This window comes from Eptesicus fuscus, chromosome 2, assembly GCF_027574615.1.
Source record: "Eptesicus fuscus isolate TK198812 chromosome 2, DD_ASM_mEF_20220401, whole genome shotgun sequence".
In the NCBI taxonomy this organism is placed as follows: Eukaryota; Metazoa; Chordata; class Mammalia; order Chiroptera; family Vespertilionidae; genus Eptesicus; species Eptesicus fuscus.
Window position 1 is genome coordinate 2,120,504 of NC_072474.1, and position 25,885 is coordinate 2,146,388.

At 48.8% G+C, this 25,885-nt stretch overlaps 1 pseudogene; it reads left to right on the forward strand.

Annotated features, from left to right (window-relative positions):
* The first annotated feature begins 3,912 nt into the window (after window positions 1-3,912).
* On the forward strand, window positions 3,913-4,354 carry LOC103294987 (60S ribosomal protein L18-like; annotated as a pseudogene).
* The last annotated feature ends 21,531 nt before the right edge of the window (window positions 4,355-25,885 follow it).

A 25,885-nucleotide genomic window follows, 5' to 3' on the forward strand; every position in this document is an offset into this window, starting at 1 on the left:
GGCAGCCATGGTAAAGGAATCTGGATTTCATTTTAAGTGTTTAGCCAGACTTGACATGATTTTATTTGCATTTTTAAAATATCCACTTGGGTGACAATAGAAAAGTTGAGTGGGGGAGGGACACCGAGCGAGGAGACAGAGAGATGAGTTGTGAGACCATTGGGGCAGTTTAGAGAAAGATGGGCTGGCTCAGACAGGTGGCATCAGAAACGATGTTGAGAAGTGGTTGAATCTAGGATGTATTTTGAGGATGGGACCAATCAAACTTATTGATGGTTTAGATATGGTGTAAGGTTAAGAGAAAACTGAATCACAACTCATAGGCTTGGAGCCTGAGCATCTGGGTAAATGGTGGTGCCCTTGACCAAGAAAGGAGTAACTGAAGAAGAGAGGGGCATGAAGAGGGGGGTCTGGCAGGAAATTCAGAGTTCTACTTTGGACTGTCCAGCATGTATCCAAGTGGACATGGTAAGAAAGCAGTTGGCTTAGGGCTAAGATCTAGGCTGGAGAAACGTTTGGGAATCATTATAGTATGGCCAGTATTTAAAATTACTCCCAGGTCAGATCACACAAGGAGTGAGGGGTGGTAGAGAACAAGTCTGGCGACTGAGCCTGGAACACTCTGACATTTAGGGGGAAAGAAGAGGAGGAGGAGACAGCAAAGGGCATGAAGGAGTGACCAGTGAGTAGGAGGATAGCCAGGAGAACGGGCTACTCCAAAATTTAAGCGAAGAGAATGTTTCCAGAAGAAGAAAGTGACCTACTGTGCTAAATGCAAATGAGAGATCAACTAATTTGAAGACTAGAACTGACCAGTAGATTTAGCAAGATAGTTGTTGGTGACTTTCAATATTACTGTGAAGACTAATGCCTGGATGATATGTGTCCAAAAAAAAAAAAAAAAAAGACTAGGATAGGGGAATTAGAGATAGTAGCAACAGCTGTTTTGAGGAGTTTTGCTATAAAGAGAACAAAATAAATAATAGATGAAGGAAGAATTGGAGGTTGAGGAGAGATTTATTTATTTTTTAATATAAGAAGGGATGTTACAACACATTGGTATGCCAATAGGATGAACCACTATAAATGAAAACAATAATGATACAGGAGTAAGATGAAAAGTCCTTGAATGGGAAGAAGGAATAGGACCCTGTGCACAGATGACAGATTGCTATGGACACAGACAGAGGCAGGCCATCTTTTGCAACAGGAAGAAATGCAGAGAATAGAATTACAGCTTCTTGAATATTCTGGATGCTTAGGAAATTTACTTCTTTCTTTAGAAAATTTCCAAAAATTCAACTTAGTACCTAGTAAATGGCTCAGCTGGAGCAGGAGGTTTTGTGTTACCTGCCAAGCAGTTGAGGTTCACAGCTAATCCCAAGAGGGTAGGGAACATGAGGTCATAGACCACATTCTTTTCCATCCTTGTAGGCCTTCAATAAACGTTCATTGACTTGAATTATTAAAAACTAAACTTTACTTACTGAAGGTCTCCTTAAAAGATATTTACAAGTGGTTCAGGAAGCCATTATTCTGGGGAGTGAATGTAGCCTCCACAGTAGTCTGAGCAAATCTGTCTGCAGATAAGAAACAGGAAAGGATGGAATCTTCCACCCCTTGACAGGTAGGTTTTGCCCACTGACTTGGTTTCTGTCCAATAATATGGCTTCTTCTTAGTCCCACTTACCGATCTGACCATGCTGGATGGCAAGCTCCCTGAAGGAAGAGGTCATATCTTAGGCAATATTCTATGGCTTCCCCAACCACCCCAGGTGCTTAGCCAACGTGTGTTAGTGCAAACAATGGGGCCCCTGCTTACAGTTGTTAGGGATAGAGAGCAGATCTTCTAGATATAAAAGGAGACTCTCTTCACGTCATGTTCCCTTAAAGGATTCTGACTGAAACACTGAGCCTAGACCCCAAATACCTCTGAAAAAGAAAATTTCAAAGTTAACAATGAGGAAAAGCTTTCATACAGGAAGGTCTGGAATTCTAGTATATTCCCCTCATCGCCTAACAGTTCCTGCAATGGTAATCATTAGGTTTTCCTTGGGGTTTTCTGGCCCCTCAGAGCTGCCTTATCCACACACACTTCTCTTTCTTTCTCCCAACTCTCCATTGGGGCCTGTGCCCAACTCATTCCCCTCACCTCCACACCTAGGGGTCCCACTTCTCTTTGGCCCTCTGTTGAGGGTTTCAGATCCATGGAATTTTCTAAGGATACTCTGATGAGGACTAGGAAATTTAGAAAATCAGGTCTCATAGGCAAAGGTCTTTATAAATATAAGGTAACGAGTCTTCCAGGCTTTCAAAAATGGCCTCCTCTTGGCATGACCCCTGTGTGTTTCCCAAGCCCCTCTCATATCTCCATGGGTGTGTGAAAAGTCTGCAGAAGGGGCTGAGGCTGCAGAAATAGACCTGTCCTTCCAGGAAAGCCTCCACATCAAGTGGCTGTCTGGCAACCAGAACTGGGTCCAATGCAAATTGCTTTTGAAGACCCTGACCAGCATACACACGCTGAAAACTTGCTTTTCTTTACTGGGTGGTCCAGAAAGGATTCAAGGCTTCAAAGCAATTCTGCACACAAGATGGTAATTGCAGCCATGGACCATCCTGCTCTCAGGGCCTCGCAAAGGCTGGAGGAAGGGACCATGATTGAGGAGTGCCCCCAAACATGGGTCAAGTTGCTCCTGGAGAACCAAACCTACATACCAGATTATGGACAGATATAGCCGCCTTACAGAAGGTGAGGTGAGGCTCGCAGGCCAGAACAAGACTTCGCATTAGTTAATTGATTATATTAGCATATCTAAAGAAAGAATGTGTGAAAACAAGCAGAAGTAGGTCAGCATGGAAATTATAAGAACCTTGGTCAGAAAGGCCCTCTTGGGAAGGGTCCATCTCTGCCCCGAGTTGTACTTACAGTCAGCTCATCACAGTCACCCTCCTGCTGGCTTAAGAGGTGAACACCTCGGGAGTACCCAAACATGAGCCTTTTGTAGCTCCAAACACTCCTTTGTCTCTATCTTCCTCTGCTCCTCATGGGTAAATGGAGACTGACAATGGTGTGCACACAGCAGGGAAGATCCTGGTACAGGAAAGCAATTACTCTGTGAGGTGGGTCATGGGACAAGAAGAAGAGGGATCACTAAGAAAAGGGTTAACAAAACTATTATGATCAGAATCAACCTTCCTTTAACCCCACTTGGTTAAAAACAATCATCAAATTCTTTGGAGCAGAAGAAGTTAGTCATTAACTCTAGAACCCTGCCCTATAGTGTGCATAGTTTAATGTTGTGTCAGGAGCCTCCAAGCCCACCACTGAAGTCAGTGATTTGCTACAGGGACTCATAGGACTCAGGATGTGGCTGCATTTATGGCTATGACTTTTTATAGTGAAGGGTACAGAGCAAAGTCAGCACAGGGAAAAGGTGTGTGGGGAGAAGAATCACAAGTTTCCAAGAGCCCTCTCTCGGTGGAGCCACACAGGACAAGCTTAATTCCTCCAGCAAGAAGTTGTAAGGACATACATGAAGTGCTGCCTATCAGGGAAGCTAACTGGAAATTCAGTGTGTAAGGTTTTTATTGGGGCCTGTCATAGGGCATCCAGTGCTACAAAATTCTTGACTCCCAGAAGAAATAATATCATACACACAATACAGGCACAGTAAACTACCCTTATCATTTAGGAAACATTTCCTATCAGTGTTGGGGACTGTTTACTGGACAAGTTCCAACACACCAGCCACGGGCCAACCTTGGGAGCAGGCCTCTCTGAGGAAAGCAGTCTGGAGCCTATGTTAACTCTAGCATAATTAGACTTATGTTATCCATATAGTAACCGTATAAAGTTTTCATTCGAAAGTATAGGTTCACTCTTCCCAGACCTGGTGGAGCAGAGGCACCATCATGGGAGTTGCCATTCGCCACAACAAAGATCAAAGGTTCGGTGCAAATTTCCCAAGAGCCAGGGCATCTACCTGAGGCCTTGGTCAAGCTGTACAGGTTTCTGGCCAACGAAACAACTTCACCTTCAAAAGGTTGTGCATGAATCGCACCAACCCGCCGCCTCTGTCCTTTCCCCAGAGGATCAAGAATATGAAGCTTCCTGGCCGGGAGGGCAATGCCGCTGTGGTTGCAGAGACTGTAACTGATGAGGTACGTGTCCAGGAGGCACCCAAACTGAGGGTGCCTGCACTTCATGGGAAGAGCGGCACCAGAGCCTCAAGGCTGGAGGCAAGATCCTCACCTTCAACCCGCTGGCTCCGGACTCCCCCCAGTGCCATGGACCATCCTGCTCTCAGGGCCTCGCAAAGGCCTGGAGGTGCAAGAATTTCAGGAGACTCCGTGAACCCTCAAGGCACACCGAGCCCTGCAAACATAGGTAAGATCCAAGGGCGGTAAGGGCCAGCATACCTGAGGCCCAGGGCCAGCTGTGGCTACAAAACAAAAACCAACCCCCAAATCCTACCTTGCTATTAAAAAGATTTTGGATGCTGGGGGAAAAAAAGTATAGGTCCAAATATTATCAACATCCTTTGCTATCTTCTTAAGAGTCCTGAGCTTAGGGAAACCAAGATGGCAGCATAAAGTATACACCTGTATGTGCTGCCCCTCACAACTACACCAAAACTACAACTAAAAGACAAAACGACTATCATCCAGAACCATGAGAAAGCTGGCTGAGTAGAAGTTCTACAACTAGAAGAAAAGAAAAAAGCGCATTGAGACTGGGTAGGAGGTGCAGAGGCGCAGAAGAGCAGAGGTACGGAGGCACGTGAATTGGGATGGCAACTAGGTGTGCTGTTTTTTTGAATAAGAAGGGAGATATAAGCTCCTGACTGCTCTGAACTCCAGTTTCCGGCAAGACTCTGGGGACCCAGACTCCTACGGGGAGAACTGGACTGTCTGGCATTGGGTCCGAAAGTGGGGGTGGCTTTCTCACAGAGGTGCTCGCAGGAATCATTGTTATTGCACGGGGGCATGGGACACGGGGACACGAAGACCCAGAGACGTGGAGATGGCTGACTGGCAGCCATCTCTGTTTGCTCACCCTTGGTAATTCCCTGAGACCCCACCCCACCCAATTTACAACCCCACCCAAGCTGGGCACAGCGGCTTTTGCATATGAATGGCCTGTCCTTTCACAGCCTAACCTAACAAACTGCAGCTGGGTCAGAGAGCTCCAAAACTTCCAAACCCCAAACAAAGAGGAGAAATCTGCAGACCTCGCTCGCTGTAGCTCCTGTTGGGGGGCCTCAGGCAGTAGCTGACTTTGCACCTCCTTGGAGATCCAGAGCTAGTGTACCTAGTGGTCAGTGTGAGACAATACCAGATTTCAACTCCTCACATCCATAGGTGACACACTCAAGAGGCAGACTCAGTGAGCACCAAAGCCCCACTGAAGCAAATTCTGCCCCATAAGGGTGTTTCCAGCACAGCAGTTCTTCCATTATAGACACAGCGGGTCCTCACAGCCAATTGGTCTGGAGGTCAATTCTTCCCAGTGATACCAACAGCAATCAAGGCTTAACTACAACAAGACTGTGCACACAGCCCACAAAGGGGTGCACCAAAAGTGTCCACCTCAGGTGATTGTGGAGGCTGAGCCACTAGACCCTATAGGACACCTACTACACAAAGCCACTCCATCAACACAGGAAAGCAGCCAAAATGCAGAGACAAGGAAACATGTCACGAATGAAAGAAATGGAGGAAAGCAAACTACTGGATATAGAGTTCAAAACCACAGTTATAAGGTTACTCAAGAATCTTCTAGAAACCTTCGAGAAACTTAGTGAGACCTCCAAGGAACTTAGTGAGACCTTCAAGGATCTTAATGAGAATGCCAAAAAAATGGAAAAGGACCATTCAGAAATTAAGCATACACTGTCTGAAATAAAGAATAATATACAGAAATTCAACAGTAGACTAGAGGATCCTAAGAATCAAATCAAAGATTTGAAATATGAAGAAGCAAAAAACACCCAACCAGAAAAACAAAAAGAAAAAAGAATCCAAAAATATGAAAATAGTGTAAGGAGCCTCTGGGACAACTTCAAATGTACCAACACTCGAATTATGGGGGTGCCAGAAGAAGAGAGAGAGCAAGATATTGAAAATCTATTAGAAGAAATAATGACTGAAAACTTCCCCTACCTGGTGAAAGAAATAGACTTACAAGTCCAGGAAGCACAGAGAACCCCAAACAAGAGGAATCCAAAGAGGACCACACCAAGACACATCATAATTAAAATGCCAAGGGCAAAAGACAAAGGGAGAATCTTGAAAGCAGCAAGAGAAAAACAGTTAGTTACCTACAAGGGAGTACCCATATGACTGTCAGCTGATTTCTCAACAGAAACTATGCAGGCCAGAAGGGAGTGGCAAGAAATATTCAAAGTGATGAATAGCAAGAACCTACAACCAAGATTATTCTACCCAGCAAAGCTATCATTCAGAATTGAAGGTCAGATAAAGAGCTTCACAGATAAGAAAAAGCTAAAGGAGTTCATCACCACCAAACCAGGATTATATGAAATGCTGAAGAGTATTCTTTAAGAAGAGGAAGAAGGAGAAAAAGGTAAAGGTAAAAATTATGAACAACAAAGTGACAACAAATACATATCTATCAACAAGTGAATCTAAAAATCAAGTGAATAAGAAGTCTGATGAACAAAATAAACTGGTGAATATAATAGAATCAGGGGCATAGAAAGGGAGTGGACTGACAATTCTCAGGTTGAAGGGGGTGTGAGGGGTGCGGGAGAGATTGGACAAAAATCTTACACTTATGGATGAGGACAGTGGGGGGGTAAGGGCATGAGGTGGGGGGCAGGGAATTTGGTGGAGGGGAGCTATGGGGGGGAAAAAGAGGAACATCTGTAATAATCTGAACAATAAAGATTTATTTTAAATAAAGAGAGAGAAAAGAGTCCTGAGCTTAAAGCACTCCTCCAGCCATGGACATGGCTATGTTTTTCTACCAGGAAAACCCCCGTGTGCCGCTGCCATCAAGATTCTAGCTCCAAGTTGGCAAAACAGCACAAAGGCCATGCTCTGCCCCTCCGCGCCTTCTCCCAGGGCTGCACAGAGGCCCTTACTGAATTGGGCTCTAACACAGGCCAACTTGAAGTGCTAAGTATTGTTCACAAACTGTCTCTTTCTCACCCTTCCCCAAGCCAAAGTTCATCAGCGTGGAGGCTCCACGGCACACCTCACCCTGGAGGCAGCAGCCCTTCCTCCTGGGCCGTAGAGAGGCACCTCCCCACAGCATCCTCCCTTCATGCGCCACCCTCCTCAGTCAGGACAGTATTTACTTACTTTTCCTTTCTGAAGTACGCTGTTCCCCCAGCTCAGGCTGGGTCCTAGTGAAATTTTCATTAGACAGTTTCTCAAATATCCTGTGATATATGAACTCAACCACCCTGAAGTCAACCTTGAATCTATGCAATGGGAATGACTCAATTTCTCTTAGATCCATGGAAAGCCTAATCCCCAGGCCCATTTCACACAGGAATGACTTAGCCTGGTTTACTTTTCTTTTCTTTTTCCAAAGAACAGAGTTTAGGGACACTGTCAGAGATTAACCCCCCTGAGTCTACCTAGTTCAATCAGTCCATTCACAGGAGCCAGGCTTGAGGGCCCCTCCACATACAGAACACTTCCTCAGTAGGAATTCCCTTTCTGTTGTTTCCCCTCCAAATTTAGAGCTCGGTCCTCTGTGTGTATGATGGTAGGGGGGCGGGGATGGTGCTGGTTTAGGACAAATGACATCATGCAGACCCATAGAAACAGATGTTCGGACTTTCTGTGCTCTGTGAACTCAGTTTCGTGCCACCTACTGAAACGGAAACTCACCGGTCCGTCCTGAGGGATTTCTAAGATGAGTGGGTGGGACTGCACTGCTTTCCTTTTATTAAAACGGGAAGGGTCTGGGCTGGACCATGCTGGTGAGGACGTCCAGAAATGGGCATGAAAGCCGGTGCCGAAACTTGAAGTAGGCAAGGGCTCCGGTCCACTGAGCAGCTTTGTAAGCGAGATGCTGAAATAATTTTTCCGCTCCACCTCCCTACTCCCTACCTCCAGAAAGGCACAGGCTATTTTTAGCAGGAAAAATAAATGCCTCATAAAAATGAACATAAAAATACCATACAGGAGACAGGGCACCCTCCCACCAGTTTCCAAGAGATCCCTGGAGTGACCATTAAATTAAACAGGCTTCAAAGCCAGCATTGGAGGCGTGGATAGGCATGGCAGCGTTGAGCTGAAAAGAGCTGGGAAGGAGAACAGAAAAAAGAACTGGCCCACAGAACCCCATACATAATTCAGGGGAGCATGGGAGTTGGTGAAAATCCACAGAGCACACAGTATGCCTCTTCTCTGATCACAGAACCATTTTATTTACCAAAGCTGATGACCTTCCCTCCATGCGCATCTTCCCTGACCTTTCTGTATTACACACATTCCTCCTGCTCTTGGCTTCTGTGGAGCTGCCTTATCTTCATGTTACTCCCTATCTCTGCCGCAAGCTTAACAGGTCAAAATTTGAGACCCTGATTTTCCTTCCCAAACCTGCTCGAATCTTCATTCCCCCTCCATTAAAGCACCTCCAGTTCCCCAGGCCAGGACGTTGGGGTCATCCCTGACTTCTCTTCTCACACTCCATATCCAATCTGTCAACAATTCCTGTTGGTTCAACTTCCCAATATACTGAGATCTGACCACTTTCACCACCTCCACTGCTCCCTTCCCTCAACCCCATCCAAGTCACCATCAATTTCACCTGGATTATTGCACTGCCTTGCCCTTGCCCCATTCAGATCATGGACTCCCAATATAGAAATCAGTCAAATATTACTATAATGAAAGTCAGATGATGTCACTCTCTGCTCAAAGCCTTCCAAAGCCTTCTGATTCTACTTTGAGGGGAAACTGAAGTCCTTTAAGGCCTCTCATGGACTAGTGTCTCCTAAGTGCTCCTGTCTTTTCTCTCCCCACTGAGCCTCTCAGCCGCTCCGCTCCACCACAGGGCTCCGGGCTGGCTCTCACAGCCAGCACTTGCTATCCCCCTGCCAGAAACGCTCCCACCAGCTGTCCTCAAAGTTCACTCCTGCAGTCTCTTCAGTTCGTTACTCAAATGCTCCTTCCTTGTCCCTCCATAAAAACTGCAACCATCCCATTGTGGTATTCTTTTCCTTCCTTTATTTCTCTCCTTAATGCTTTCCACCACTACCCTACTACAGAGTAAACTTACTTACCTTGTTGCTAGAATGTAAGATCTGTCTCTTTTTGGTTTGCTTTGCTACTGCATATCTAGCAGAATCTTTAATTGAAGAAATGAATGAATGAGGCTATGTACTAAAGTCTACAACTCTCTTGACCTTCCTGCTCTAAATATGAACACCACCACTCACATTTTCCAGCTCATGGGAGCTCTCCTGAGCTGCCAGAGACCCAGCTGTGCTGTGTCCTCCCCCAGCGTGACTGACTTAGTCTCTGCTCAAGTTGAGAAGACCATGACAATCCTCTCAAAGTAATGCAGGGCCAGTGGCTTTGACAAACGCCACGCCTCTGCTTCGTCTGTAAAGAGGTGTGGTAACACGGACCCCGTTAGGGTGCTGTGAGGAGAGGAGGTAGCCTGTCTGTAGCATTTTCCCTGGGTCTGATACAAAGCAGATGCTCTGCTGCCACTGCTGCCCTTCCCTCGGTGTCTGTGCCACTCAGAAGGCCTCTGGCTGCCAGAGTCTCCTGAGGGTCTCTCCCTCCACTCCCCTCACCAAGCTGGCCGTCCTGTCCACTACTATGCAATTTCTTCAGATTACTCTCTGGTCCAAAAATCCACACATTTCTTCTAAAGAGGGAACATTTCATTGAACCCAATACAGAGTCAAAAAGAATCAAACCAAATGAAATAATTTCATGTGTCAGCCCAAGCAAGCGAATTTCTTTGTAGGAGCCGCTCAGTCGATAATTGAGTGAAGATGAGGATCCAGCCCAGCCATCCAGGAAGTCTGTTGCCAGTTCATCAGGTGAGCACTCTGAACCATTTGTAGATATAAATGCCAAGCGCCACATACTCTTCCTTGTCTCCGAGCCATTGTGAAAGCTGCCCCCTGAGCCTAGAATGTCCTTTGCCCCTTTCCTCTCCTGCTCTTCACCCATCAAATAATACCACACCCTCAGGACCCTTTAGGAAAGCCCTCCTTTGAAAAGCCCACTGTCCCCTCCCCAAGGTGGCTTAGCTGCCCCTCTACTGTGCTCCCATCCTATCATCTGCTCACCCTAATAGCATGGGCCATGCTGAGGGACATCTGCCTGTGTAGTCATCCACCTTCCCAACCTAGGCTGTGAGCTGGGCTGGGCAGGGGCCATGTCCTATTCACCCACCTGAACTAGTATCTGAGACAATACTCAGCACATGGTAGGTGCTGGGTAAATGCTTTTTGAGTGAATGAACAAATGAGGCAGTGAAAAAATGGATGACTCAGTAACTGAATGAAGAAATGCAATACTTTACCAGCCCAAGTGGAGGTGTGTGAGGGCATGACAAGACTGGAAAAACACACATTTTAGGAACAGAACCAACATGGCACCCGCCCCACTGGCCTTCTATCCTAAGTTCTCTTCCTGCACACACTTGTTCTCTCTAAGCCGCCTCACCCTTCCCGGAGGCTTCCCTTCCCATCTGAATGTCATGGACTCCAAAAGCAATGGTCCTGAATTCTATGGAAAACTTAAGACAAGCTTTTCTTGCCTATGGCTTTTTCATTTGAATTTTTACTGCTACCACTTTCTCCAGGTGAGAGCTCTGTATCTCTCACTTCGGGGAGTGCTCACACTCCGGGAACAAGCAGCACTTGTGTAGGCTGCGTCCTGAACCTCCACTAAGTCCTGCCGTAATGCTCAGGTTCTGGGAAGGTTTGAGCAAGTTTGGCAAAGGTAACTGCATCCTCTATTCCCACGGGAATATGGTGTTTCACAGTGACAGAGGACAGAGAAGCAAAATTACACTTAGTTGCCTTGAAATGAAGTAGAAAAATATAAAAACCCATGGCCTGGAAGTGTAAGGCAGGAGTGGAGAACTTCTGGCCTCTAGCTCTTGGCTCGGTTTTCTTCCAACCTTTGGCAAATAGAACAAACCGTAGTGCATTAAAGAAGATACTTATCAGTCAGATACCACTGTCTGGAAATTATCCAGAGCCAACTGGAAGGCATGGGTGGTGATGCATTTTGCAAGCATGTTCTCATTAGCCTATTCCACTTCAGAGTTCATTTTGGCTTTTCAAGTCAGCTCTCTTTCTCCAGAACCTGTGTTAAGTTTTACAGGAACTCTTCTGCTTCCCAGTTTTGTTTTATATTGTTGACTGAAGCCATAAAGTCACTAGACCTAAGAATTGGAAAGACCCTTAGAGATTACCTGGTCTAACCTCTCCTTTTATGGGTGAGGAAACTGTCAGAGGTAACCTTTACTTTGAATTTTATGAGGCCTATTAATGTTGACAACAAGATTGATCACTCTGCTCCCGAGACTGAAGGTTTGCAGGGGAAACACACAGAAAAGGTGTTCTTCATGACGGAGGGAGGGAGGGAGCATACAGCGCATCTCCAGCCGGTGGAAAACCACCGCAGTGGGATGGCTGTAGGAAGTTGCTGCTCCTCTCAGAGAGAAAAGTATTGAGAGGTCAGAGGTCACTGCCCTTCCCTGAAGGTGATTAGGGCTGACAGTAAGGACTCAGATCCCCTGAAGCAATGTGTTCAGTCAGCGGCACCAACTATTCCAAAGGGCTTTCTCTCAGGGTTCTGGCTGTCTGGACCTCCGTGAATGAGTGTGCTCCTACACACTACAGCTGTCCAACCCCTCCCTTGTGAGCAGGGTTTTCCTGGGAGGGAGGCATGGCTTGATTGGGAGCGTACACACCTTAGGCTGTGGTGCATGATGCCAGGTCTGAAGCTCAGAATCGTTCTGGAAAGACACGAAGTTCAGAGCCAGAAAACCCAAACCAAAGCCTGTTCACAGAGCCTGCGGAAAAGGTCAGGAATGGCAGACTGGGGCCTGCCAGGAGCGCGGGATTGAGAAGGGTCAGAGGCTGGGCAGGGGAAGGAGCCCCATTATGGATGGTGCTACCTTCATTGGGCCTAGAGTGGGAGGAGCAGCAAGCATGCTAGTACATTTTCTTTTTATATTTAATTTTATTTTATACAAAACTTACACGTATACAGTTTAAAATTCAAATAGTGCTTCCAAGGTTTGCAAAACAGCAGTCCTCTTTCCATAGTCTTGACAGCCAGCTCCTCTCCTCACTGAAGAAACTGTGTTAACAAAAACCTTGGGTTAGAGCAGGCGTCCTCAAACTACGACCCGCGGGCCACATGCAGGTGTTTTTGCCGTTTTGTTTTTTTACTTCAAAATAAGATATGTGCAGTGTGCATAGGAATTTGTTCCTAGTTTTTTTAAACTATAGTCCGGCCCTCCAACGGTCTGAGGGACAGTGAACTGGCCCCCTGGGTTAGAGGATGCTGTGGGAATATTAAAGTATGAGTGGCTGCTTGAGTGGGAAACACTATTTATCCACCATAGCAAAGTCCAAAAATGACCACTTAACCATCATTAAGAGAATAGAGCTGGATGGCTCTCAGTGGTGGTGGTGGAGGGGGTGAGGGGGTATCAGTCCCAGATGGGGGAGAGGGGTAGGCTGAAGCCCCTGGCCACCAGTAACCCTAAATCTTATTGTCTCAGGTCAGTTGATGAAACCAGTAGCCTACAATGGGGGCTAAAACTCTGCTGGCACAGGCAGTAGGTAGGGCCAACACACAGAGCGTTTCTGGGAAGTGCTGAGCACAGGCAGAGAAGCCCCTCTGTCCCTCCCTGGAGCCAGCCCAGAAGCAAGACCCAGGAGCCACCTGGTGTGCGCCAGGAGGGATGTGACTCCCCTTGTCACTCCAAGGCTGTTCCGATTCTCTCCCCTGATGTTCCCATGCCCCGTGTGGCCACAGGGAGGCTGTGAATAATGGCACAGAACCTTTCTGCATGTAATCAGATATTCATCTGATTTTTCCCTTCTAGTCCTTAATATGGTGAATTACACTGATTAATTTTTCAAATGTTAAACCAAACCTACATTCCTGGGCTGCAATCCTCTTGGTCATGATGTATTAGCTTTTTATATATCACTAGAGGCCCAGTGCACAAAATTTGTGCATGGGGGTAAGGGTCCCCTCAGCTGAGCCTGCACCCTCTCCAATCTGGGATGTACCTCTCACAATCCAATACTGCTGGCTTCTAACTGCTCACCTGCCTGCCTGCCTGATCACCCCCAGCTGCCCCCCTGCCAGCCTGGTCACCCCTAACCGCCTCTGCCTGCCGGCCTGATAGCCCCACACAGCCTGCTGTTCAGTCGTTTGTTCATCCCTCACTAACCCCCCTGTCGGCCTCATCGCCCCATGCAGCCTGCTGTTTGGTCTTCTGTCCAGTTGTTTCAGTCATGACAGCCCCTGGATTTTTATATATTAGGATTGTATTGATTTGCTCAACTAACTCTTAATATAGTTAAGAATTTTTATATCCATGTTTAGGGGGATTTGGGATTGTCATTTTCTTTCTTATAATGCCTTATAAAAATATATATGTTTTTATTGATTTGAGAGAGAGAAGAAAGGAGAGAGAGAGAGAGAAAGACATTGATGAGAGAGAAAAATTGATCAGCTGCTTCCTGCACGGCCCTGCACACCTCTTACTTGGGATCCAGGCCACAACCCAGTCATGTGCTCTGACCAGAACTGAAACACCAACCTCCTGGTGCAGAGGACAACACTCAATCCACTGGGCAACACTGGCCAGGCTTTTCTTATAATGTCTTAGTTTGGTTTGGTTATCAGAGTAATGCAGCTTAAAGAATGAGTTGGGCCTTGGCCAGTATGGCTCAGTTGATTAGAACATCATCCTATGCACCTAAGGGTCATGGGTTCCATTCCTGGTCAGGGCACATAGCTAGGTTGCAGGTTTTGTCCCAGGTTTTGGGGTGAGTAGGAGAGGCAGCCAATTGATGTTTCTCTCTCACATCAATGTTTCTCTCTCTCTTTCTCTCTCTTTCCTTTCCACTCTCTCTAAAACCAATAAACATATCCTTGGGTGAGAATAAAAATAAATAAATAAATGAATAAATAAATAAATAAATAAATAAATCCTACCTTATAATAGAGAAACATGCAAATTGACCGCACCTCCGCTATGCCCATGATTGGGCCTGCGAGAGGCTGGGGGTGGGACTCCGGGTGGCCTATCCGGCCATTGAGAAGACCAAGATGGCAGCGCCCAATCCTCTTAGTTCCGGGGGTCCCTACACTAACCGTTTTGTTTTTTTACTTCAAAATAAGATATGTTCAGTGTGCATAGGAATTTGTGGCCGGCCGAGCCAGGCGCTCCCCGGGGGTTCCATCGCCACGGGGGGGGGCGTGGCCGGGCCAAGCCAGGCGCTCCCCCGGGGGTCCTGGGGGCGTGGCCGGGCCCAGCCAGGCGCTCCCTGGGGGTCCCGGGGGCGATCGCCACCCGGGGGGCCATGGCCGGGCCCAGTCAGCCGCTCCCCGGGGGTCCCGGGGGCATGGCCGGGCCCAGCCAGCCGCTCCCAGGGATCCCGGGGGCGATCGCCACCCTGGGGGCCGTGGCCGGGCCAAGCCAGGTGCTCCCCGGGGGTCCTGGGGGCGTGGCCGGGCCCAGCCAGGCGCTCCCTGGGAGCCAGCCGCTTCCCGGGGGTCCCGGGGGCAATCGCCACCCTGGGGGGGCGTGGCCGGGCCCAGCCAGGCGCTCCCGGGGTGGGGGTCCCTGGGCAATCTCCACCCTGGCCTAAATGGCTGGTGCTGAGAGGGATCAATGGGGCCGGCAGAAGGAGAGGGTGGTAGTTGACCACCAAGGGCATCTGCAGCAGCCGGATGCAGAACTCGGGTCCGCGTTCTCCAGGTTGGCCTCCGTGGGGTCCGCATCACACCCATAGTGGCCGAGTGGGGACGCTGGCATCGTAGCCCCAGCACGAGGCCAGCTTCCCAAGCCAGGCTGCGGAGGGAGGGAGGGCCTCTGGGCTGGGAGCACTCCCCCACCCCAGTGGACAGGGCACAGAGAGCGAGCAGCAGAGAGCTACTAGGGGTGGTGGGTGTGGTGGCCTGGCTTCCAAGAGTCTAGCTTCAGCTGCTGTGGCCTGCGCTGAGGTGGCTGGTGGTGGGGGCAACTGCGGGGGCGCATCCGAGGCTGGGGCACTGGGAGACGTGGGACTGCAGCCCAGAAAGCGAGGCTCCGGAGGATCTGGTCACCGAACCCCGGCATTGAAGCCGCCTCCTACAAGATGTATCCTAGCCTAGGTGTGTGGGAAGTGGGTTCAGGAACCTCTCCCTTTGCAGCGCCAGAGCCCAGGCCTGCCAGTGCCCCAGAGGAGACCCCCGCCAGGATCCGGGGCTTGACCAGTCTCTAAACCAGGGTGGCCATTAGCCAAGGCCTGCCAGCACCCCAGAGGAGACCCCCACCAGGATTGGGGTCATGGCCAGCCTTCAAACTGTGGCGGCCCCTAGCCCAAGGAGGCCTCCTGGCTGAGGACACCTGAGTCTGCTCTTGACCTAGGGCCGGGCTCTCCCCGCAAGGGACTCAGAAGCCGCCAGAGTCTAACTGCCAGTCTCTGGGAGTGCATCCACTGTCCACTAAAAAGTAGGGCCATCAAACCATTCAGTCTCAGTGCAGGCACAGGTCTGTGGCTGACGGGGTGGAGGCCAGACCAAAACAAAACAGCAGAAACACCCTGCCCACCTGGGCGGGTACTGCTGTAGTCCACGTGGCCTGGGCAGTGTAGAAAGCGCTACCTTCTCCCAGGTCCTGTGCTGGCACCGCCGCCTCGCTCACCCTCAAGCCCCCCTGAGTCCTGACAGCAAAGTGTGTGGGGCATTCTGTAGGAGTTGTGCCGTTCTGGGTGCTTTTGCCCAAAGACACACTTTGGGATGAATTCAGAGCCACATCTCATTTCCCATGAGACTGGAAGAACCATGTAAAGGATTTTGACAAAAGCTTTCCACATCTCTGTTTATTCTTTTGAATCCATAAAACGACCTTAAAAAGAGCATTCGGGCCACCTAAGAAAGAATGCACTTTCTGGCCAGAGCACACAGGATTCTTTTGCCCAACAGGTTAAAGGGAGCAGAGCTGGCACAGTGGGAATGGCCCTGGTGCCCTATGAGGAGACCGGGGGAATGGGGTTGCCGAAATTCCATAAGCCTCTTGCCACCTTCTCCTTTGCAAACCACACCATCCAGATCCACCAGGACTGGAGGCAACTGGGAATCACAGCCGTGATTTGGGACATGGTGAGCAAATCTTGAGGGGCCTCTGAAAACATCTGCAATTGATTATAAGACTGGTCTTTATTTAAAAAGAAATAAAAGAACAGCTTTGTTGAGATATAACCCATATACTGTACATGTCACCTAAAGTGTACATGTCACCTAAAGGTTTTTTAAAGTAAATTCAGAGTGGTACAACCATCACCATGCTCAATTTTTAAATATCTTCATGACCCATCCCCTCCCAAAAAAACTTCTACCCACTGGAATCACTTTCCTGATCATCTTCCCCAAAATAGATTGCACTTTAAAGGTGGGTAAAGGAAAGTTGAGGGAAGTTAAAACACTGCACAAAGGATATTGTAAGATGACAAAGCCCAAAGTGAAGATCATGTGTTTTCTTTAAAAAATATATATTTTTAAAATTTCAGAAAGGGAGAGGGAGAGAGAGATAGAAACATCAATGATAAGAATCATTGATCAGCCGAAACCGGTTTGGCTCAGTGGATAGAGCGTCGGTCTGCAGACTGGAAGGTCCCAGGTTCGATTCCGGTTAAGGGCATGTACATTGGTTGCGGGCACATACCCCGGTGGGGGGTGTGAGGAAGCAGCTGGTCGATGTTTCTCTCTCATCGATGTTTCTAGCTCTCTATCCCTCTCCCTTCCTCTCTGTGAAAAATCAATAAAATATATATTAAAAAAAAAAAAAAAGAATCACTGATCAGCTGCCGCCCACAGGCCCCCTACTGGGGATTGAGCCCGAAACCCAGGCATGTGTGCCCCTGATCAGAATCAAACCTGGACTCTTCAGTCCACAGGCCGATGCTCTCTCCATTAAGCCAAACTGACCAGGGCCATGTGTTTTCTTCAAGTTCTGCGTGGTTGTAATGGTCCCCAAATCTATACTAATAAAAGGGTAATATGCTAATTAGAGTGGTTGTCTTCCGGACATCTTTCCAGACAAAGCCGCAGTGGCTACAAAGGCCAAGGCTCAGGCAGCCATAACCAGCTGCAGTGGCAGCAGCATTGGGGTTATGGGGGTGGTGCCTCCAGAGGGAGGCCAAACTGGGGGCCAAGGCACAGGCAGTTTGGGGTGATCAGGCTGATAGGGGAGGGCAAGGTAGGGGCAATCAGGCTGGCAGGAGATCAAGGTAGGGGCGAGCAGGCAGGCAGGCAGTGGGGTTAGGGACAATCAGGCAGGCAGGCAGGTGAGTGGTTAGGAGCCAGCGGTTCCGGATTGTGAGAGGGATGTCCAACTGCTGGAAGTTGGACATCCCCTGAGGGGTCCCAGATTGAAGAGGGTGCAGATTGGGCTGAGGGGCACACTCCCCACCCCCCCACCCACCCACCCCCCCCCAGTGCACGAATTTCGTGCACCGGGCCTCTAGTCTATAATAATAGCACAACAAACAATAATGAAGATCGGCTAAATTTAAAGCTGGTTGTTTGAAAAGATAAGCAAAATAGTCTTCTGGAAAGACTGGTCACTAAAAGGAGAGATCACATAAAGAAACAAAATGCAGGATGATTAAAAAAGAAACAATTGCAGATGCATTAGAAAATTAAAAATAATGACATAATATTGCAAAGGAATATAGTCTAATATCTTTGAAATTTTATTTATTTATTTACTTACATTTATTTATTTACTAGAGGCCCGGTGCACGAAATTCGTGCACTGGGGGGAGGGGGGGTGGGGGGGGGGGTGGGGGAGTGTGCCCCTCAGCCCAATCTGCACCCTCTTCAATCTGGGACCCCTCAGGGGATGTCCAACTTCCAGCAGTTGGACATCCCTCTCACAATCCGGAACCGCTGGCTCCTAACCACTCACCTGCCTGCCTGCCTGATTGTCCCTAACCCCACTGCCTGCCTGCCTGCTCGCCCCTACCTTGATCTCCTGCCAGCCTGATTGCCCCTACCTTGCCCTCCCCTATCAGCCTGATCACCCCAAACTGCCTGTGCCTTGACCCCCAGTTTGGCCTCCCTCTGGAGGCACCACCCCCATAACCCCAATGCTGCTGCCACTGCAGCTGGTTATGGCTGCCTGAGCCTTGGCCTTTGTAGCCACTGCGGCTTTGTCTGGAAAGATGTCCGGAAGACAACCACTCTAATTAGCATATTACCCTTTTATTAGTATAGATTTGGGGACCATTACAACCACGCAGAACTTGAAGAAAACACATGGCCCTGGTCAGTTTGGCTTAATGGAGAGAGCATCGGCCTGTGGACTGAAGAGTCCAGGTTTGATTCTGATCAGGGGCACACATGCCTGGGTTTCGGGCTCAATCCCCAGTAGGGGGCCTGTGGGCGGCAGCTGATCAGTGATTCTTTTTTTTTTTTTTTAATATATATTTTATTGATTTTTCACAGAGAGGAAGGGAGAGGGATAGAGAGCTAGAAACATCGATGAGAGAGAAACATCGACCAGCTGCTTCCTCACACCCCCCACCGGGGTATGTGCCCGCAACCAATGTACATGCCCTTAACCGGAATCGAACCTGGGACCTTCCAGTCTGCAGACCGACGCTCTATCCACTGAGCCAAACCGGTTTCGGCTGATCAATGATTCTTATCATTGATGTTTCTATCTCTCTCTCCCTCTCCCTTTCTGAAATTTTAAAAATATATATTTTTTAAAGAAAACACATGATCTTCACTTTGGGCTTTGTCATCTTACAATATCCTTTGTGCAGTGTTTTAACTTCCCTCAACTTTCCTTTACCCACCTTTAAAGTGCAATCTATTTTGGGGAAGATGATCAGGAAAGTGATTCCAGTGGGTAGAAGTTTTTTTGGGAGGGGATGGGTCATGAAGATATTTAAAAATTGAGCATGGTGATGGTTGTACCACTCTGAATTTACTTTAAAAAACCTTTAGGTGACATGTACACTTTAGGTGACATGTACAGTATATGGGTTATATCTCAACAAAGCTGTTCTTTTATTTCTTTTTAAATAAAGACCAGTCTTATAATCAATTGCAGATGTTTTCAGAGGCCCCTCAAGATTTGCTCACCATGTCCCAAATCACGGCTGTGATTCCCAGTTGCCTCCAGTCCTGGTGGATCTGGATGGTGTGGTTTGCAAAGGAGAAGGTGGCAAGAGGCTTATGGAATTTCGGCAACCCCATTCCCCCGGTCTCCTCATAGGGCACCAGGGCCATTCCCACTGTGCCAGCTCTGCTCCCTTTAACCTGTTGGGCAAAAGAATCCTGTGTGCTCTGGCCAGAAAGTGCATTCTTTCTTAGGTGGCCCGAATGCTCTTTTTAAGGTCGTTTTATGGATTCAAAAGAATAAACAGAGATGTGGAAAGCTTTTGTCAAAATCCTTTACATGGTTCTTCCAGTCTCATGGGAAATGAGATGTGGCTCTGAATTCATCCCAAAGTGTGTCTTTGGGCAAAAGCACCCAGAACGGCACAACTCCTACAGAATGCCCCACACACTTTGCTGTCAGGACTCAGGGGGGCTTGAGGGTGAGCGAGGCGGCGGTGCCAGCACAGGACCTGGGAGAAGGTAGCGCTTTCTACACTGCCCAGGCCACGTGGACTACAGCAGTACCCGCCCAGGTGGGCAGGGTGTTTCTGCTGTTTTGTTTTGGTCTGGCCTCCACCCCGTCAGCCACAGACCTGTGCCTGCACTGAGACTGAATGGTTTGATGGCCCTACTTTTTAGTGGACAGTGGATGCACTCCCAGAGACTGGCAGTTAGACTCTGGCGGCTTCTGAGTCCCTTGCGGGGAGAGCCCGGCCCTAGGTCAAGAGCAGACTCAGGTGTCCTCAGCCAGGAGGCCTCCTTGGGCTAGGGGCCGCCACAGTTTGAAGGCTGGCCATGACCCCAATCCTGGTGGGGGTCTCCTCTGGGGTGCTGGCAGGCCTTGGCTAATGGCCACCCTGGTTTAGAGACTGGTCAAGCCCCGGATCCTGGCGGGGGTCTCCTCTGGGGCACTGGCAGGCCTGGGCTCTGGCGCTGCAAAGGGAGAGGTTCCTGAACCTGCTTCCCACACACCTAGGCTAGGATACATCTTGTAGGAGGCGGCTTCAATGCCGGGGTTCGGTGACCAGGTCCTCCGGAGCCTCGCTTTCTGGGCTGCAGTCCCACGTCTCCCAGTGCCCCAGCCTCGGATGCGCCCCCGCAGTTGCCCCCACCACCAGCCACCTCAGCGCAGGCCACAGCAGCTGAAGCTAGACTCTTGGAAGCCAGGCCACCACACCCACAACCCCTAGTAGCTCTCTGCTGCTCGCTCTCTGTGCCCTGTCCACTGGGGTGGGGGAGTGCTCCCAGCCCAGAGGACCTCCGTCCCTCCGCAGCCTGGCTTGGGAAGCTGGCCTCGTGCTGGGGCTACGATGCCAGCGTCCCCACTCGGCCACTATGGGTGTGATGCGGACCCCACGGAGGCCAACCTGGAGAACGCGGACCCGAGTTCTGCATCCGGCTGCTGCAGATGCCCTTGGTGGTCAACTACCACCCTCTCCTTCTGCCGGCCCCATTGATCCCTCTCAGCACCAGCCATTTAGGCCAGGGTGGAGATTGCCCAGGGACCCCCACCCCGGGAGCGGCTGGCTGGGCCCGGCCACGCCCCCCCAGGGTGGCGATTGCCCCCGGGACCCCCGGGAAGCGGCTGGCTCCCAGGGAGCGCCTGGCTGGGCCCGGCCACGCCCCCGGGACCCCCGGGGAGCGCCTGGCTTGGCCCGGCCACGGCCCCCGGGTGGCGATTGCCCCCGGAACCCCCAGGGAGCGCCTGGCTGGGCCCGGCCACGCCCCCAGGACCCCCGGGGAGCGCCTGGCTCGGCCCGGCCACGCCCCCCCGGGTGGCGATCGCCCCCGGGACCCCCAGGGAGCGCCTGGCTGGGCCCGGCCACGCCCCCAGGACCCCCGGGGGAGCGCCTGGCTTGGCCCGGCCACGCCCCCCCCGGTGGCGATGGAACCCCCGGGGAGCGCCTGGCTCGGCCGGCCACAAATTCCTATGCACACTGAACATATCTTATTTTGAAGTAAAAAAACAAAACGGTTAGTGTAGGGACCCCCGGAACTAAGAGGATTGGGCGCTGCCATCTTGGTCTTCTCAATGGCCGGATAGGCCACCCGGAGTCCCACCCCCAGCCTCTCGCAGGCCCAATCATGGGCATAGCGGAGGTGCGGTCAATTTGCATGTTTCTCTATTATAAGGTAGGATTGTATTATTATTGTTTTTCTTGTTTTTTTTTCTTTATTTCTGCTGTTAATATTTCCTTCTTTCTGATGCAATTAGTTTTGCTCTAATTTTCCTTTTTTCTTCTTGAGTTAAACACTTAGCTCATTAATTTTCAGTCTCACTTGATTCCTGATAAATTGATTTAAATTTATAAATTTCCTTCCAAATATTACTCTTTCCATAAATTTTAGGTTAAAATACTTTCAGTTTCTTCAATTTTCTATAATACCTTCATGAGTTCTTTTAAAATCTAAAGAGTATATTCAGATTTATGGTTTTTTAAAAAGTTATTGTCAAGAACTGTGAAAAGTCTTGGATTTTATCCTACTTGTAAGCTAACAAGGCAACCAGTAATAGTTTCAAAAATGCTGTCAGAAGCCATGGTACTCCTGATTGAAGACAAAGGATTTAATTACTTCATTTTCTCATTGGGTCTCCTTGCCTCCCAAGTCCCACAAGAGTGATGCATATGTAGGTCTAGGAGGATGGGTTTGAATTCCAGTTGAAGGAACCTGAGATTAGAAAATTCTAACCTTTGATAAGGGGGTGTAAGCCAACCCACTCAATCATTGGCCCAGAGAGAGACATTATTTTCATTTCTACTGGACAGCAAACCTGCCCCCTGCCAAGGACAGAGATACTATCTTTATTTTCCAAGGCTGCTTGTTATATAAATATCTTTGAAAAATAATCCAGATAAAAGCTGACAATGTCTCTGCTTAGAAGACTGAGAGGAACAGGAGAGACTCATGGAGAATTGTCCATCAACAATTACTCTTCTGTTATTTATTTCTAACATAACTGCACTGTGGTCAGAGAACATAGTCTGTGGGTATAGATTTGTAGGGCACTTATGTAGAAGGCTGGGGAAGGCCTCTAGGAATGCCAGCACCACACATCACAGCACCTGAGACCAACTCCATTTCAAGCTGCTACACCAGGCATTGCCTCCATTCAGAGAATCTTCTTTAAATTCTTGGAAAGAAGCAGTTTATCTCCAAGAGGACATAACCTTCTTAGTGTGCAATCCACTGTCATTGAAGGCGTGGAGAGAAAGGGAATGAGGAAGCATTCCCTTTCTCTCATTAGGGCAGCCAGTTACCCATCATACATGTGTTCTTACCAGATTCTCAACCTGAGAGAGTCTTGAAGCAGCCCAGATATTCTCCCCACCTCCCAACCCTTCCATTTCCCCACACACACCTGGCATCTGGGCTGCTCTGGCTAATTTCCATCCGACGGAAGTGATGTAGATAAATACAATCTTGCCAAAGCAATGTGGAAGACACGTCAGAGCTAACTTTTCCCTCCATAGCTGTACCTACTGCCCCATTCTTCCCATCGCAGACTGCCATGAGCTTCAGACAGTTCACAAGGGTCTTTGATCTCCTCGTGGCCTTTTAAAAGTTTTTATGTTAGTTCTGCAGACTCTGACTTCTCTCCTTTTCTATCAATTTCTTAACCCTGGCTGATAATAAGTTGGATCTCAGGAATATTTTTAAAACAATAGTGCCCAGATTCTATTTCTGGACATTCGAATATAATTGGTCCAAGGAGAGCCCTTGATTATCAATAGATTTTAAAGCTCCCTGGGTAATTCTTATGTGCAAAAAAGGTTTGCAATCCCTGTCTCTAAATTCCTTTGAAATGATTTTGGAAAGGGGCCTCACATCCCAGGTTTCTTAATCTTCCTGTCAGGAACTGGAAACTTATATTTTACTAGAGGCCTGGTGCACGAAATTCATGCACTGGAGGGAGGTCTCTCAACCCAGCTTGCATCCTCTCACAGTCCGGGACCCCTCAGGGGATGTCCAACTGCCGGCTTAGGCCCGCTCCCTGCGAGGAGCAGGCCTAAGCCAGCAGGTGGACATCCCTCTCACAGTCTGGGACCCCTCACTCCTTACCGCTCCCTTGCTCACTGCTCCTTACTGCTTGGCTTGCTGCTCCTTAACGCTGCTGCAGAGGCAGGAGAGACTCCCACAGCACCGCTGCGCTCGCCAGCCATGAGCCTGGCTTCTGGCTGAGTGGTACTCCCCCTGTGGGAGCACACTGACCACCAGGAGGCAGTTCCTGCGCTGAGTGTCTGCCCCCTGGTGGTCAGTGTGCATCATAGCAACCGGTCATTCTAGTCATTCCACCGTAATGGTCACTTAGGCTTTTATTATATAGATTGTTGTATTTTTTAAATTTTTATTGTTGAAAGTATTACATATGTCCCCTTTTTTCTCCCATTGACCCCTTATAGCCCGACCATAACCCCTGCCCAGGCCACCACCACCCTATTGTCTGTGTCCATGGGTTATGCATATATACAGACAAGTTCTTTGGTTGATCTCTTCCCACCCACCCATCCACCTCCACCTTCCCTCTGAGATTCCACAGTCTGTTCCATGCTTCTGTTTCTGGATCTATTTGTTTATCAGTTTATTTTGTTACTTAGATTCCACATATAAGTGAGATCATGTGATACTTGTCTTTCTCATTATTGTGTCAAAGGGTAAGAGATCCTTCTTTTTTACTGTTGCATTGTATTCCACGGTATAAATCTATCACAACTTTTTTATCCACTCATCTACTGATGGGCACCTGGGCTGTTTCCAGATCTTAGCTATTATAAATTGTGTTGCTATGAACATAGGGGTGCATACATTCTTTCTGATTGGGGTCTGGAGTTTCTTAAGATATATTCCTAGAAGTGAGATCACTGGGTAAAACAGCTGGTCCATATTTAATTTTTTGAGGAAACTCCATATTGTTTTCCACAGTGGCTGCACCAGTCTGCATTCCCACCAGCAGTGCACGAGGGTTCCTTTTTCTCCACATCCTCACTAGCACTTGTCGTTTGTTGATTTGTTGATGGTAGCCATTCTGACAGGTGTGAGGTGATGCTTCATTGTCATTTTAATTTGCATCTCTCTGATGATCAATGACTTTGAGCATTTTTTTTCATTTGTGTCTTGGCCTTCTGTATGCCCACTTTGGACAACTGTCTATTTAGGTGCTTTGCTCGTTTTTAATTGGATTGTTTGTCTTCCTCTTGTTAAGTTGTATGAGTTCCTTATATATTTTGGTTATTAACTGTTTATCAGATGTATCATTGGCAAATATGTTCTCCCACACAGTGGGCTCCCTTTTCATTTTGTTGTTGGTTTCTTTTGATGTGCAGAAGCATTTTATTTTAATATAGTCCCATTCGTTTATTTTCTCCTTAGTTTTTTTGCCTTAACAGTGGTTCTCAACCTTTTTAATGCCGCAGCCCTTTAATACAGTTCCTCATGTTGTGGTGACCCCCAACCATAAAATTATTTTTGTTGCTACTTCATAACTGTAATTTTGCTACTGTTATGAATCGTAATGTAAATATCTGTGTTTTCCGATGGTCTTAGGCTCTACAGCAGTGGTTCTCAACCTGTGGTCATGACAATCCGGGACTGCTGGCTCCCAACTGCTCACATGCCTGCCTGCCTGATTGCCCCTAACTGCTTCTGCCTATCAGGCTGATCACCACCTAACCACTCCCCTGCCAGCCTGATCGATGCCTAACTGCTCCCCTGCTGACCTGATCACCCCCAACTGCCCTCCCCTGCTGGCCTGGTCACCCCCAACTGCCTTCCCCTGCTGGCCTGGTTGCCCCCAACTGCCCTCCCCTGCTGGCCTGGTCCCCCCTACTGCACTCCCATACAGGCCTGGTCACCCCCAACTGCCCTCCCCTGCAGTCCTGGTCCCCCCTAACTGCCCTCCCATGCTGGCCTGGTCACCCCCAACTGCCCTCCCTTGCTGGCCATCTTGTGGCGGCCATCTTATGACCACATGGGGGCGGCAATCTTGTTACCACATGGGGTGGCCATCTTGTGCGAGGGCATGATGGTCAATTTGCATATTACCTATTTATTATATAGGACTAGAGGCCCAGTGCACAAATCCATCCACCAGTGGGGTCCCCTGGCCTGGCCTGTGGATCGGGCCAAAACTGGCTCTCCGACATCCCCTGAGGGGTCCTAGATTGTGAGAGGGCTGGGCTAGGCTGAGGGACCCCACTGGTGCACAATCAGAGCTATGGAGGGACACGGGAGGTTGGACAGCCAGGGAGGGACCACAGGAGGGCTCCAGGGCATGTCCGGCCAGACTTGCTCAGTCCCAATTAGCTGGACCCCAGCAGCAAACTAATCTACCAGTTGGAGCATCTGCCCCCTGGCAGTCAGTGCACATCATAGTGAGTGGTTGAGCAGCCTTAGCATATCATTAGCATATTACGCTTTGGTTGAATGGCTGACTGGTCTACCAGACACTTAGCATATTAGGCTTTTATTATATAGGATGGCCTTCATTATGTTGAGATATCCCTCCATTTTCACTTTGCTGAGAGTTTTTATC